We start from the raw sequence: 14,463 nt of genomic DNA, 5'->3' as shown, positions 1-14,463 counted from the left end.
GAAGAAGTGGCTCCTGGGCCTGATCAGGAAGGTGTGTGGTGCCTGGACACCGCACGGCTCTTGCCAGGCACTACCTGGAAGATTGACAACAAGCCCCTTCCTACCAAGGATTCTTTTTTTTTTTTTTTTAAATCATGAGACACACAGAAAGAGAGGCGGCGGAAACACAGGCAGAGGGAGAAACAGGCTCCTCCCGGGGAGCCTGATGCAGGACCCCATCCCGGGGAATCTGGGATCACGCCCTGAGCCGAAGGCAGACGCCCAACCGCTGAGCCACCCACGTGTCCCTGATTCTAAATATTTATTGATTAATCACTAATGTTTGTATGGTCCGTGGACTTTATACTACATATTTAATCGGATTGTGTACACATACAGGGCAGGGCCCTGCAAAACCGTATCTCCCCAGGACGCCTCGGCCAGCTGTGGCCAGCGATGCGGGCAGAAGGGGAAGAAAGTCCAACAAGGAGCGAGCAGTGGGGATGGAGAGGGCGAGTCCGCCTGTGAGTACGCAGGATGTCAAACCAGGCAGGTGGTGGCTCTCTGCTGTGTTTCAGGCTACCTTGGGAAGGGAGGTGGAGGTGTGCGTACCTGGTGCTTGTCACCAAGAGACACGGTGAGCCAGAAGAGGAGCAGGTGTGAGATCTGGGCGGGCCCAGTGTCACACGAACAGGTTTGAGATGTCCATGGGGCTTCCAGGAGATGCCCAGCAAAAACCGGCGTGTGACACAAAGCCTGAGCGTGGAGAGAGAGCTGCGGACCCTCGGGGCTCGGGGGGTGGTGACAAACACCAGGGAATAGGAGAGTCTCTGGAAAAGCTCAGAGCAGAGACAGCCGTGGCTGGAACCAAACACCCCGCGAATTACCGACCGTGCAGAGCAGAGCAAGACTATGTTCTCTTCCTCCCCGTGGCTGACACAAGATCCCGGGCTAAGCAGTAAGTGGCGAATGATTATGAAACTATAGTCATTGCATTATCTAATCTAAATCCCTGGGATTTGTTTGTGAAGGGAGTGCAGGTACTTCTCAGACGTGAGAGCTAACAACAGGAACACGACTTCACATATTTCATTAAATGCATTGAGGGTAAAAACTGAAAGTAGATCAAACTAGGATATAAGAAGACAAAATTAATCTCAATGTGATGTCATAGTGTTCAAGAGTCTTGACCCTTGGGATGTCAGGTGGCATGAAAATCTCCTTCCTGTGGATAAAGATGCTTGTGGAACGTGGTACACACCTTTTCTCTCCTTTCCTTTCCTTTCCTTTCCTTCCTTTCCTTTCCTTTCCTTTCCTTTCCTTTCCTTTCCTTTCCTTTCCTTTCCTTTCCTTTCCTTTTTCCTTTCCTTTTTCCTTTCCTTTCCTTGCAATTGGGTTGTCTAGCAGGGAATCTACTTTTACTTCTATTGCTAGCTATGTTACGGTTTATCCATGTTAAAGACCTCAGGTCCTTCAGATAAAAGTGACATTCCAAGATTAAATAAAGCCAACTTCACAACCGCAGACAGACGCACAGCTAGGAGCCTACAGTCAGCTTTAGCACCAAGAGAGTTAACGCTCGTGTTGGAACATTCCACAGCCTTTAACTCCTCCTAGGATCTAGGTGGAGTACAAATAAATGTAAATTAAAACAGGATCCATTTATTCAAAAGGTTTTGTTTTCAACTCACTGACCTTAGATGTTAGCCACAACGTCGGCACAAATGTTAACTGCATTAGCTCGTCATACAGAGTGGGAGAGTGCTTCTTCACTGACTTTTACTAATATTATTGAGCTGTAAGACAGCTAGATACACATCAAAGAGAGATGAACAGGGAATCATATCTCCCAAGGCTGTTTTCTCATAAAACCAAAATAATAACATTAAATTCCTGAAAAAATAACCATAATCTCACCGTCCTAATACACAAATTATTTTCACTTTTACACATGCCTTCCATTCTTTGGCCACATGTGGACATTGCCATGTTTTTGCAATCATATCAGACATATACATTTACAGGGTATTTTATATCATAAAATACGCTGATGTTTATACATACTCTTAAAATGATCATTTTTTTTAAAGCTGCCTGTTGATGAACTGTAATTTTTCATTCTCTTGCTCATGGATATTTTAGTTGTGCATAGCTTTTGCTTTACTAGAGAACATGGCAGTGAACAAACATCAATATTTTTCTTTCTAATTAGGTTACACAACAGTATGAGCTAAAAGTGTCAGTTTCATCACATCTTTACCAGCACGGAGCACTATCACTTTTTATGTTTTAATCATTTGTTGTAAAAAGTTTCTTTGAGTTTACTTTAATTTGCACTCCTTCAGTTGATAGAAAGATGGAACATTTTTGGACACATTTGTTTTACTATTACTAGAGTGCTAAAAATAGAATGAAAACAAATAAATTGAGTAATTCTAGTAAACTAACCATGTGGCTTCTCCCTTCTGACCAAAGGAGCCTTAATTTTTCTCCTCCACTTGTCAGCACCATTATTTACCCAGCAATTAGAAATCTCTATGTCATTATGGGTTTTCTCCTCATCTCTCCTGGAGGAGAGGAGCCATATCACTGTTACTGTTAACTTTGTTGGGTATAATTTGTAAAGTAGAATAAAAATAGGCCCCATAAATATAGTCCAGCTCCTCTGTGCTTTTGTAGTAATCCCACCAAAAAGGAAATTGAAGCTAAGAGGGCAAATTACTTTCTCAGGGTCATACAGGTATGACCTGTATTTTGGTCATACAAATACCAAAATTTGTATTGGCTACAATATTTGGTATTTGGCTAAGCCAGGTTTGAAATGAGATGTATCCCTCCACAGTTCACACTTTCTCCAATGTGCCAATCACAAAATTTACCCCCTCCAGGTGGTTCTAATGCCAATTAAAACATACCTCAACCCTCTTTGCAAAGTTGTGTATGGATTCTTGGTAGCACTACCGTATTTCCCAATGATGAGCTTAGTCAGACCGGAGGCCTTCCCTGTATCTGTCTCAGACAGCGGGCGGGAGACAGGGAGAGAGGGACCCCCCTCTCTTGACACGGTCTGGGTCTGTCTTTGCGGTAGCTCAGAAACCACAGGTAATTATCTCTTGCTGGTTGATTTAATTAAGACCCAGGAACCACTGATTATGTCCAAAGTGCATTCACCATGATAAAATCTACCGGACAGAAGTCAGGAGGTGTGCTAACTAACGGGACAGATGGCTCTTCTTTTAGTGACTTCGTCATCTTTGAGTACATCTCCGAACATTCCCTTAAGAAGCTATTACATCTTTTAATTTTTTTTTTCGTTTATGCCACTTAATGAAATCTTGGTTACTACATGATTCACGGGAGTCGTGCTCAACGCTGCTGTCCTATTTAACGTCCATCCAGCCACTTGATAGGCGATCAGGGGCTGTGTAATCACCCCACAGGTGCCAGTTCAGCAGCATGCCCTTCTCCTTTTTGTGTGTCGGATGGATGGAGCCAACAATTCTGAACAGTTTTCTAACTTGATGATGGGAATATCTGGGGTTTACCTTTGTTTTTAGGAGGGTGCAGGGTTAGGTACACTAAAATACTTGAGGTTCCAGTGTATGTATACTCAACAGGTTGTGACCTGGGGAGGAGTTATGATGCTTGATCTCTCGAAAACATAAAGTTAGGAGTGAAGGCTATCTATCATAACTCATAATAAATACCATTTAAATCAAGTATTCCCTTAAAGTCCACCTAACAAGCAGCCACGTAATAGAGAATACGTGATAGAAAAGTACCTTGTTTGGACCGATCGTAATCTCAGTTCCACCACTATCTAAGTGACCTGAGCACCAGATAATATTGCATATTCATGGGGCATCTACTATGGGCTGGTCGATGAACGAAACATTTTTAATTCTCACATCCTGATTGGATTTTGTGTATGATCTCATGTCCTATGGCCTTGTAAAACTCATTTGTTCTAAAAGCTTATGGATTCTTTGGGAATTTCTACAATCTTGTTATCGCCAATGGGAAAAGTTCTTTTTCTTCTTTTCCAAACTGCATGTTGTTTATTTCTTATCTGTGCCTTATTGCTCTGGCTGGGGCCTCTAACCTGATATTGAACTGAAGTGGTGAAAGCAGGCATCCTTCATTTTTCTAGATTCTAAGGGGAACACATTGAGTTAAGTGTGATGTTGGCTGCAGGTCTTTGCATAAATTCCCTTCATCAGACTGAGGAAGTTCCCTTTGGTTTGCTGAGAATTTTTGTCATAAATGAATGCTGAATTTTGCCACGTATTTTCCCAAATTTATTGAGATGACCATGGAGTTTCTCTTCTTTTGTCTGAGGATATGATGGATTAGGTTGATTGACTTTATTTTAAGATTTTATATATTTATTCATGAGAGACAGAGAGAGAGAGAGAGAGGCAAAGACACAAGCAGAGGGAGAAGCAGGCTTTCCACAGGGAGCCTGATGCAGGACTCGATCCCAGGACCCCAGGATCATGCCCTGACCACCGAGGTGCCCCAGGTTGATTGATTTCCAAGATATAAAACACGTTATGCATTCACACACCAGACATATATTTGTGGGCAGTTATTTTGCCCAAGCATCATGTTGGGTGAGGGAGCTAAATCTCTGACCATAGGGATGGTCCCTGCCCTCAGGGAGTTCACGTATCCTAGTGTCCCTTGGGCTCTGTGCAGTGTGTCCAGTGCTTACCCACTTTGGAGCCTCCACCCCCTATTACTTCTGCTTTGAGGAGTGTTTGGCCAGTGTCCCCTTTGAGCAGAATCATGAGGGTCTCCTGAGCTCTTGGGGCAGAATGTGGTGCGGCACGGCTGGCCCCCTGAACAAGGTGAGGCAGATCTTGGCTGGGGGGATGAAGGGCTGGCCCTGCAGCTACTGCAGGATGAGATCCAAGCCTTCCCCACCTGGCCCTGCCCACTCCTCCCGTCTCCCCTGCACCATCCTGGCTTCTGCACGCAGCCACCTGAGTCATGCACCCCATGATGTGGCTGCCACTCCCTCTCCACTGCAGGACTTTCCGGCAACCACAACCAGGATAGCCGTTTAATGAAAACCATCCTTCCTCCCACCCCGCTGCTGAGGAGGACCGCTGAGCTACCAGATTCAGATCTGGGTTTACCACCCTACGGCTCTTCATCCACCATGCCAACTGGTCTACATCCGAAGTAGTAAAGCAGAGTCCTCAAAAATAGAAGAGCTCCAGCCACCAAAGCTCTGCCCAGTTCCCACTGTGTGTGGAGCTCCAGTCTGCTGGTGAGGAGCTCCAGAGCCAGCACATGCTGCCCAGCTGGCCAGGGCCTGAGTCCTGCCAGCCCTTTTGGTTAATTATTCTGTGATCGCAGCTCAGACCCTTAAACCATCTCCTTAAACGCTCTCATTCCCGCTCCGGCTCATCTCGAGCTGGTAGTTCTGAAAGGGGAGCCCCTTGGGGAGAACCTACGCTCTTGCTGAGCTCAAGCCTTCAGGTTGACATGTGAAAGCCAACGGAAGAGTGGCCCCCAGCAGGACACAGGGTGGAGGGGCTCTCGAGTCTCCATCACGTGCACAACATCACCGTGAGTGGGCATGCTTACTAACGCCTAGAGCGGTGGGCAGAAGAAGGGGATTATTGAGCCTCCGAGGGAAAACAGTACCTTCTTCCCTTGCTTCTCAAACTGGTATTTGTGCTGCCTGTGCGTTTGTGAAGCCAGGCCAGAGAGGGGACGTGGTGAGTCTTCCTGATGTGCCTGTCCCAGTTACTCAAACATTTGGAGTGGCATCGGTAAACTGAGTGGTCATTCGGTGATTTAAAATATCACCTCTTTAAAAAGATTTATTTATTTATTATTTTTGAGAAGCAGAAAGAAAGTGTGTGCACGAGCAGGAGCAGAGGCAGAGAAAGAGAGAGAGAGAGAGAGAGAGAGAAGCAGACTCCCCGCTGGGCGAGGAGCCCCACACGGGGCTCGATCTCATGCCCCTGAGGTCATGACTTGAGCTGAAACCGAGAGTCAGACGCCTAATAACCACTTGAACCACCCATGTGTCCCAGCACATTTCTATTTCTTCATTTATTTTTAGAGATGGGGACGAGGGAGAGAGAATCCCAAGCAGACTCCACACTGAGTGCAGAGCCTGATGTGGGGCTCGATCTCACAACCCCGAGGTCACAACCTGAGCCGAGATCAAGAATCGGATGCTTAACCCACTGAGCCACCCAGGTGCCCCAAAATGTCACTTTTATATACAAGCAAACATGGATAGTTCGGGCCGTAGGATGTCAACTTTGCGTAGATTCTGAAACAAAGAGAGGAAACCACAGCATCGCTTTGGTAGCTTGGATGCGCTTCTGGAACAAGCATTTGCTCTTCTCCGAAGTCAGGGAAGCTCAAGAGAAAGGGTTTGGCTGGCATTGCTCACAAAGATGACGTGCTCTGAGGTGCACAGCTCTGCCAGGGAAACATGTTCTTCACGGGAGGCGAGGGACACACAGATGTGACCACCCGTTTCCCTTGAGTGACTATGTCTGTCATTGTGATTCTCGTCACTCGTGCTGTCCTGAGCTTTACAGGCTGAATCCATGTGAGCGAGAAAACCCAAATTCACTCCCGGGGCCCGGATGCTGCCCCCAAATGGTTTGGGTTTGGGAAGAGTGGACACATGCTCCCCCCCAGCCCCCACGCCACCCCCGGCAGAGGTGACAGCAAGGGGAACAGGAAGTGCTGACCAAGGCCGCCCAGGCCTACTTGATATTCTGGGGACGAAGGCCGCAGCGGTCAGAATCCTTAGCTGCACCTGCTGGGCTGCTCCAGAGGCTGAGGGCACTTGGCAGGAGGGCCGGGCCAGGAAGCGAAGTGACAAACAGTCTCCCGAAAGCCGCACTGGAAGGAAGCCCGGTGGTGCAGTGGCCCGTTGCCGCCCCCAGCCCGCAGAGAAGTCCCTGGCCCGGGAGTCCCTCTGAAAGTAGGCCACCTGGGGGGGGGTGGGAGGAGTCGACTGCCCCCCTGGGGGGCCCCAGCGGCCCCCCCCCCGGGTTAAGCACGGTCCACTGCCCGCACGCACAGCTCTGTGATGAGGCCTGACGACCTTGCTCCGTCCCAGGGGCCGATCCCGAGTGGCATCTGGGGACGTCGGGTGAGGGAAGGGGCAGTGCAGGGGCTGTGGCGCTGTGCCAGACTGCCTGGGAGTCCAGAGTCGCAGAAACAACTGAAATCACATAAAACTCAGAAAGTGAAAGAGATCGGAGAGGAGCACAGTCCATGGTCCCACGACACTGACGCATGACCTGGGGCCCAGTGAGGGAGAAGGCTCCCGTCATGGCAGAGGAGGACGTACCCCGGCCCCCCCAGGCTCCTCCGCTGAAGGGATCAGAGCCACCCTTGCCTCCCGGGCTTCCTTCCCACAGGGTTCTGCCCAGAGCCCGGTCCCAAGGGGCCTGGCACGGCCACCCAGCAGGGCCCCAGACCTCAGAGAAGGGTGAGAACCCAGCCAGGAGGCCCAACCCGCTCCCCCGGCCACTGGCTCCTCAGTGTCTGCTCCATCAACAGAGAGTGCCATCAGATGTCATCGGAGGTGCCACAAAACACCACAGGGCCTTCAGAGGAAGCTAGAGACTGCAGAAGACCCTGACCCAGGCCCAGGGGGACCGAGCATGCCAGGTGGCTCTGGCCTGCACAGAAAGTGCCAGAACGGGCAAATGGCAAGCATAGGCAAGCACAAGCGTGTGGCCTCACCGCTGGGTGGGGGCTTTTCATGTCCAGGGCAGGGGTGGGGTGGGGGGTGGGCAGCACCCAAGGGGCTGCAGGGGTGAGCCTCTGAAAGCTGGGAAGACACCAAAGCAGAGGGGTGGGGAGCAGGTAAGGAGCCCGCGTCTGGGCAGCAGGTTGGGGCAAAGGCCTGAGGCGCTGCTGTTGGCGGTTGCCCAGGAAGGGGTGTGGGAGGACGCGGTGGTGTAAAGCCAGAGCTGCACACCACACACCCTCTGCATTTAGGGTAGGAGGGACAGTGACAGCAACTTGAGACACACCTATTTTCATTATTCCGGAGAGGGAGTCCTTTCTTAAATTCCACCTCCGCAGCCCTTTGAGGTAGGCCCAGAACATGCCCGCGTGGAGGCCGCGGGCTCCCAGTGAGCAGGAAGGAGAAGGCCCACCAGAGCGGCGGGTGTTGGGGACGTGGGGGCCCCGAGAGGGGGGCCCAGGCCCCCAGGGAGGCTCTGGGGGCTCCAGGGACCCGTCTTCAGCCCTCAGGCACCTCCTGCAACAGGACTTCAGCCGCCTGGCGGCCCCAGGACTGTAGTCACCATGGCTGGTGGACACTGGGATGTCAGGAATGTCAAACTCACTGCTTCCTCTTCCACGGGCATCTTCCCTGGGGGTGCAGGTGGGGGGGAGGCCTTAAAAGAGAAGTGTCATGACTGTTACTATTTATAGAACTATCCTGCACACAGGCATGGGTGTGAGTGAGTGTGAATGAGTGTGTGTGTGTGTGTGTGTGTGTGTGTGTGTGTGTGTGTCCAGCCCCAAGATTTTCAAACAGGGCCTCGAATGACCAGTGCCAGGACCTGGGCAGCTCTGGACAGAGCTCATCCAGCTCTGTCCAGCCTCGCTGTGTGGCCTCAGACCAGTGGACTCATTAACTCTCCCTGGACCTCTCTCCTCTCATCTTTAGAGGAGGCTCTAACCCTTCAGCGTTGTTCAAAAATCAAGGAAAATAATAGATGTGAAAAGAAGCTGCCTAATGTTCCTTTTTTAGAACAAAGTGGTGTGTATACATTCATTTATTTATTTTTATTCATTCATTCACTCAACAAACACTCCTTGCTCTGGGCACCGAGAAACCCGCGATGAGGAAGAGGAGTTGGCGTAACCTGTTCTCAGAAAACTGACAATTTAGCCGGAAAGACAGACATGAATAATAAACACGCAAATGTGCAGATTTGCTCCAACCCATGAAGGGCCAGGCTGGCAAGCTCCAGGAGCAGGGATAAAGCTCTCGGGGTGGGGGAGGCTGGAAGTCAAGCCCAGGGCAGGGGATCCCTGGGGATCTGGGCTTGTCCCATAGGGGACAGGACAGGAGGCTTATTAGCTAGGACAAGACCAAGAGCCTGGGAATTTGCCCAAACAGAAACAGGGCAGGTGACGGCAGCTGGGGGCTTGGGCAGGCGGACCAGCCGGGGAGGAATGGGGGCAAGGGGACTAAGGACGCGCAGCCCTTTGGGGGAGCCTTAGAGCAGACAGAACCCAGCTCCTGAAGGGGTGCCAAGGCCACAAGGCCCCCCCCCCGGGGAGTGATGGTAAGATACGGCCCCCGTCTTGGCACCCAGGGAGCGCGATTAGGGAGAGGGGGCCGTGAGAACACTCAGACGCGGACGCTTCACCATGTCATTGGCGCTGCAGAAAGACATCAGGACTGGGTCATATCTGTCTGATGCAACAGTAATTTGGGGAGGCTTCAGGGAGGGACCCGGCGTGGCCAGGTGGACCCAGGTCCAGCCCATGCCGCGTTTTTTTCAGAGAGAACCGAACCGGAATCGAACGCTCGGGAAGGAAGGTGATGTGGTCCCAGGAAGCCAGAGGCAAGCAGAGCACGGGGGCGGGTGGCAGGTCACTTGTCCCAGGGCCTGCCAGGCAGGGAGGCAGGCAACACAGGACGGGATGGGCTGCTTGGCTGCGTGGGGACCCCCCGGGGCTGCGCCAGGTGTGAGGCTGGGGAGCTGCCCCATGGGACAGGTCAGACAGGGGAGCCTCAGGGAGAGGTTGGGGTGAGCCAGGCAGAAACAGAGGGACCCGCACGACGTGGGCATCGGAGGGGCCCGGGGCCTGGAGGGGCCAGGCTGGGGGCCCGGAATCCACCTGAGCACTTAGAGCTGGAGGTTTGGGAGGAGAGTCGCCCAGCAATAGGAGGATGGGCCTGAGGTTTTAAGAATTGTTTTTAGGGGCTTTTTTTTTTCCTAAGAAATTGAAATCTGAAGGAGCCTCAGCTTATGGCTGAGAATCACCTGAACCAGGGCCACGAGGAGCCGGACAGATCTCCGCAAAGGCGAACTCACTAGAGCAAGGAGGAGTTACCGGAGGCGGATCAGCTAGTTCAGAAGAGAGGACCGCGGACGCCCAGGGCTGGTCTGTCCTTGTCCCTGTGGTCACACGCGTCCCCCCTGCCCCCCAGCAGCACAGGGCCCACGGCCCCTCGGAGCACTGAACGAACCCCCGATCCCTGAATGAGCCCACGGCCGGTCACAGACGCCCAGGCTCCCGAACGTCACAGGACGTCCCCTGGGCAGCTAGTTACTTAGCGCAGCATGGACAGCGATTTTCCAAAGTATTTTCAAGAGAGCAGCATGCTTTCTTTGTTTCTCTTCCTTTTCACTCTGGGTGACAGTTTGGTGGCATCTTAAAGCGTCGTGCCATTGCATGGATGTACAGCACAAAGATGGAGAAACAGGACAGTGACAATACCAGGAGCCAGGATCTGGAGGACACTTGCCAGTTGGCAAAGTGCTCTTGTGGCTGTGCCCGTGTCGTCGACTTTGGGGGGGAGGGGAGACAGAGATGAGGGGTGTGCAGAAGGAAGTTGCCAGGGGCGCCCTGGTGACTCAGTGGTGGAGTGTCTGCCTTTGGCTCAGGGCGTGATCCCGGGGTCCTGGGATCAAGCCCTGCATTGGGCTCCCTGCAGGGATCCTGCTTCTCCTTCTGTCCCTCCCCTTGCTCCTGCTCTCTCTTTCATTCTCTTTCAAATGAACAAATATTTTTTAGAAGGAGGAGGAGGTGGAGGAGGAGGAGGAGGAAGAGGAGGAAGTCAGTGTTGCCAACACGCAGAAAGATGGTGAGAGGGATCCCTGGGTGGCGCAGCGGTTTGGCGCCTGCCTTTGGCCCAGGGCGCGATCCTGGAGACCCAGGATCGAATCCCACATCGGGCTCCCGGTGCATGGAGCCTGCTTCTCCCTCTGCCTGTGTCTCTGCCTCTCTCTCTCTCTCTCTATCATAAATAAATAAAAATTAAAAAAAAAAAAAAGAAAGAAAGAAAGACGGTGAGAAACGTGCCTGCAAGTGGAACCACAGAGTGACACGCGTCCATGACCTCACCAAACCCGTGAGGCTGCCCACCCAGGTCGGTGGATGCTGTGAAGTCTCTATCAACGGCGACAGAAAGGAAAACCAAGAGGGAAGTTGGGGGAGAGGCTTGGTGCTGCACGTCTGTGTCCGGGGACCTCAGAGAGGAGGGGGCGAGTGGGCACACGGCCATCTCCGGGGTGCAGAGGACGTGGTGCCGGGCCAAGTGTCGGTGGTCGGGTCCCCTCTGTGAGCTGACTTTCTGGGGAATGTGTGAGGCCGCTGCCTTGTCACCCAGGCCTGCCCTGACGCATTTAGAAACTGGTCTCTTCACCTGGTGGGGAGAACTCACTAGTGTCTGCAAAGACCTTTCTGATCCTTATCAAAAGGTGCTACACCAGCTCTAATTATCCAGGGCGTCAGCTTTCAGCTGTCCCTCCTCTCCCTCTCCTTCTCTCTTCTCTGTCTCTGTCTCTCATCTCTGCGGTAGAGATTACTGCTCTGTCCCTTTCGGGGTCAGGGTCGGCAGTCACCACTGAGCACCTGGCTGATGGGATTGTTTATCTGCGTTCCCAATTCACTGCCCAGATTCCAAACTTTCTGCAGGGAGATGGTATCTCGACAGTGATACTAGCCCTGCACCCCACCCCTGCCCCTCCGCCCAGGAGGAGGCAGCTGCCTGTGGGGTGTAGTGTGATCAGGCCTCTGAAAGCCCTCCTCCCAGAGCCGAGGACAACTCCCCCATCACTTCTCACGGGAGCTGGAAAGCCGTCCATTTAAAAATCCACTCCTTTGGGTCTTAGATGTGTTTTTCTACAAGTGCAGAGAACACAGCCACAACTCAGAGCACCTGCTTCTGGGCTCCCTCCTCTCGGCTGGGTGCTGGCTCTGCTCTTTCTAGCCTGGTGACCTGGGATAAACCCACTCTTCCTTTCTCAGATTCTTTTTTTCATTTAAACGGTGCCACTAATGCCTGTCTCGCAAGGCCCTGTACGGATCAGGGGAGATAATGGATATGAAAGCCAGCACTGCAGAACCAAAAGAAGCATTATTATTACTAAAATGCTAGTCGCTAGTCGCCAGTTGCAGGGGGCTGGCTAATCCCCAGTAGGGATTAGTTGGTGGCTCCCCAGGGCCCGGGGAGCCACCCCGGGGTGGGCAGATCAGAAGAACCAGGAGACCACAGAAGAGGCAAAGGACAGGACCCCTACTGCAGGGCACCGCCACTCAAGTCTTAGGGTGATGAGGGGCTTAAGATCTTTCCCCAGATCCCCGACAACGGAGGACACCCCGAGGGCTCTGCACTGCCAGCCTGCTCTCCTGCGATCCACGGATGTGAAGCCTAGGGGGCACTCAGTGGGCAAAAGAAGCATTAAGAAAATTAACCTAATGTGTCTGGGGCTCCGCAGACACATCACTCAGGTAATTCAAGCACAAAGCCCCAGTTTTGGCATGAGCAGCCCACACTCATCAGGCCAGAGTAATTGCTTTCTTTGTCAGAATTTCCTAGATAATCTCCTCCCCTTTGTTTGACTGAGAGAACCAGCCTCTCATCTGGGAACCTGCTCACCAAGCAGTATTGGGTCCTTAGAGATGAAGGACACAGTGTGAGCGATTTTCCATAAACATGTTGGCACATGTATTAATTATTACAAGGGGGAAATGTGCCCTGGTGCTCCATCTGGGAGGATGACGTAGTGGAGGGGACGTGGAGAGAGGGGACACGTTGCTGATGGAACCATCAGAGCTCCTTCCCAGCAACCTGCGGGGATCCAGGCTCCGGGCTGGGCCTTTTGTATGAAAAAAAAAAAATCCCATTTAATCCTCTCCACAGCTCCGGAGGCCGCATCCGGGAATGGGAAGAAGTTGGGTCTAGAAGCCAAACATTAATGGATTTTATTCCCTACCCGGCCGCGTGCTGTGTGGACAGGGCAGGCTGGTCGCCTCCCTTGCAGAGCACACGTGTCTGCTACGTGGAAGCGAGCGAGGTGGCCTCCGGGGCGTTGGGGGAAACCCGCGCACTCAAGACGGGGACGCACCTGCCGGGCGCACCGCGGGCATGTGATAAACAGTGGCTCCAGGGTCATGTTTTGCAGACGAGGATGGCGAGGAGCAAGGAGGGGAGGAACCCGCCAAGGACACGTTGCTGGCCGACAGCAGAGCCAGCTCTGTCTCCCCGCAAAGGGTAGGCCTTTTGCTCAGAGGCATTTTAACTCAAGCCCTTCGCAGCCTCCCCACCACAGCTCGACACCGGTCTTGCCTCCAGGACTTGCGGGCAGATGGAGGTCATGATCGTGCATTGCACCTCTGGATCCTCGGCGTCCCTCACGCAGCTCCTTGCTGCACAGCTGCCCAGAAATGTTTGCTAGATGACAGAAGAATTAATGAGAGCCTAGAATGGGGGCCCTGGCTGGCTCCGCCTGTTAAGTGTCCATTTGACTCTTACTTTCGGCTCAGGTCATGATCTCAGGGTTGGGAGATCAAGCCCCGAGGGGGGGTCCATGCTGAGCGTGGAGCCTGCTTGGGATTCTCTGTCTCCCTCTGCCTCTGCCCCTTCCCCTGCTTGCGTGTGTGCTCGCTCACTCTCACTCTGTCTCATGAAATAAATATCTTTAAAAAAAAAAAAAAGAGCCTAGAATGGATTGAGTGAGCTGAGTCAAGGTAACCGTGTAACAGGTTTCCAGCATGTGCCTGGTGACTTGGGGGTTGGGACACGAGGTTCCCTCACATCGCAGAGGAAGTTTGAATTTTCCTCATCCACTTTCATGGTGGGAGGAGGGATGGGAGCAATGGACATCGCCTCCGACAGAAATGGCACAAACTGGGGCCCGTAGGGAAACTTGTGGCTAAAAAAAAAAAAAAAAAGATGGGAAAGATGAAATGGGAGGATGGACAGCAACAGGCTCTGAAAGTGCTAGAGCCTGCGAGAGAGAAAGGGACTGCTCTTCATATGCGTGACCATTGCTTATCGGCCTGATAGAACCACAGACGACGTTAGCCGGGGGGCGGGGGCTTGTTTGGGGCTCCCCGGCCTGTAGTGAGAAGGCTGTAAAAACAGAGGCCAGGACCGAAGCCCGCTTGATGATACGCACGTGTGGCTGTGGGTTTAGAAGAATAAAACCCACAACAGCGGCCCCACCCGCAACTTTCCTTGCACAGCCTCAGATTTTGAGGCCCACAGGGAAGCAGGCCCCAGAGGAACGTAGACGCATTGAAAAGAAAACCCTCCAGTCACCCACAGATGGGCAGGTGTGGGGGTTCTGGCCTCCGGGCCTACTCCACGCTCCCTGCAAGCCCCCACCAGGCAGGCCTCCCGAGGCTGGAGCGCCCCCCAACGCCTGCCCAAGCCCTCTGCGCGGGGCCCACCTCAGCCCAGCCTGGGCCCCGGGGTGGGACAGGCCACGCGCCTGGAACTGTTGCCTGGAATGAATCGGA

At 52.6% G+C, this 14,463-nt stretch overlaps 1 long non-coding RNA gene across 1 annotated transcript; it reads left to right on the top strand.

Annotated features, from left to right (window-relative positions):
* Nucleotides 1–390: 390 nt before the first annotated feature.
* LOC140600760 (uncharacterized) lies at nt 391–13,803 on the top strand. Its single transcript, XR_012003931.1, has 3 exons — nt 391–937; nt 12,285–12,450; nt 12,863–13,803. It is a non-coding gene; the product is annotated as an uncharacterized lncRNA (long non-coding RNA).
* Nucleotides 13,804–14,463: the final 660 nt, after the last annotated feature.

Source organism: Canis lupus, chromosome 12 (genome assembly GCF_048164855.1).
Source record: "Canis lupus baileyi chromosome 12, mCanLup2.hap1, whole genome shotgun sequence".
NCBI lineage: Eukaryota > Metazoa > Chordata > Mammalia > Carnivora > Canidae > Canis > Canis lupus.
Note: the sequence above shows the minus strand (reverse complement) of the source record. Positions and strands in the feature narration are given on the sequence as shown.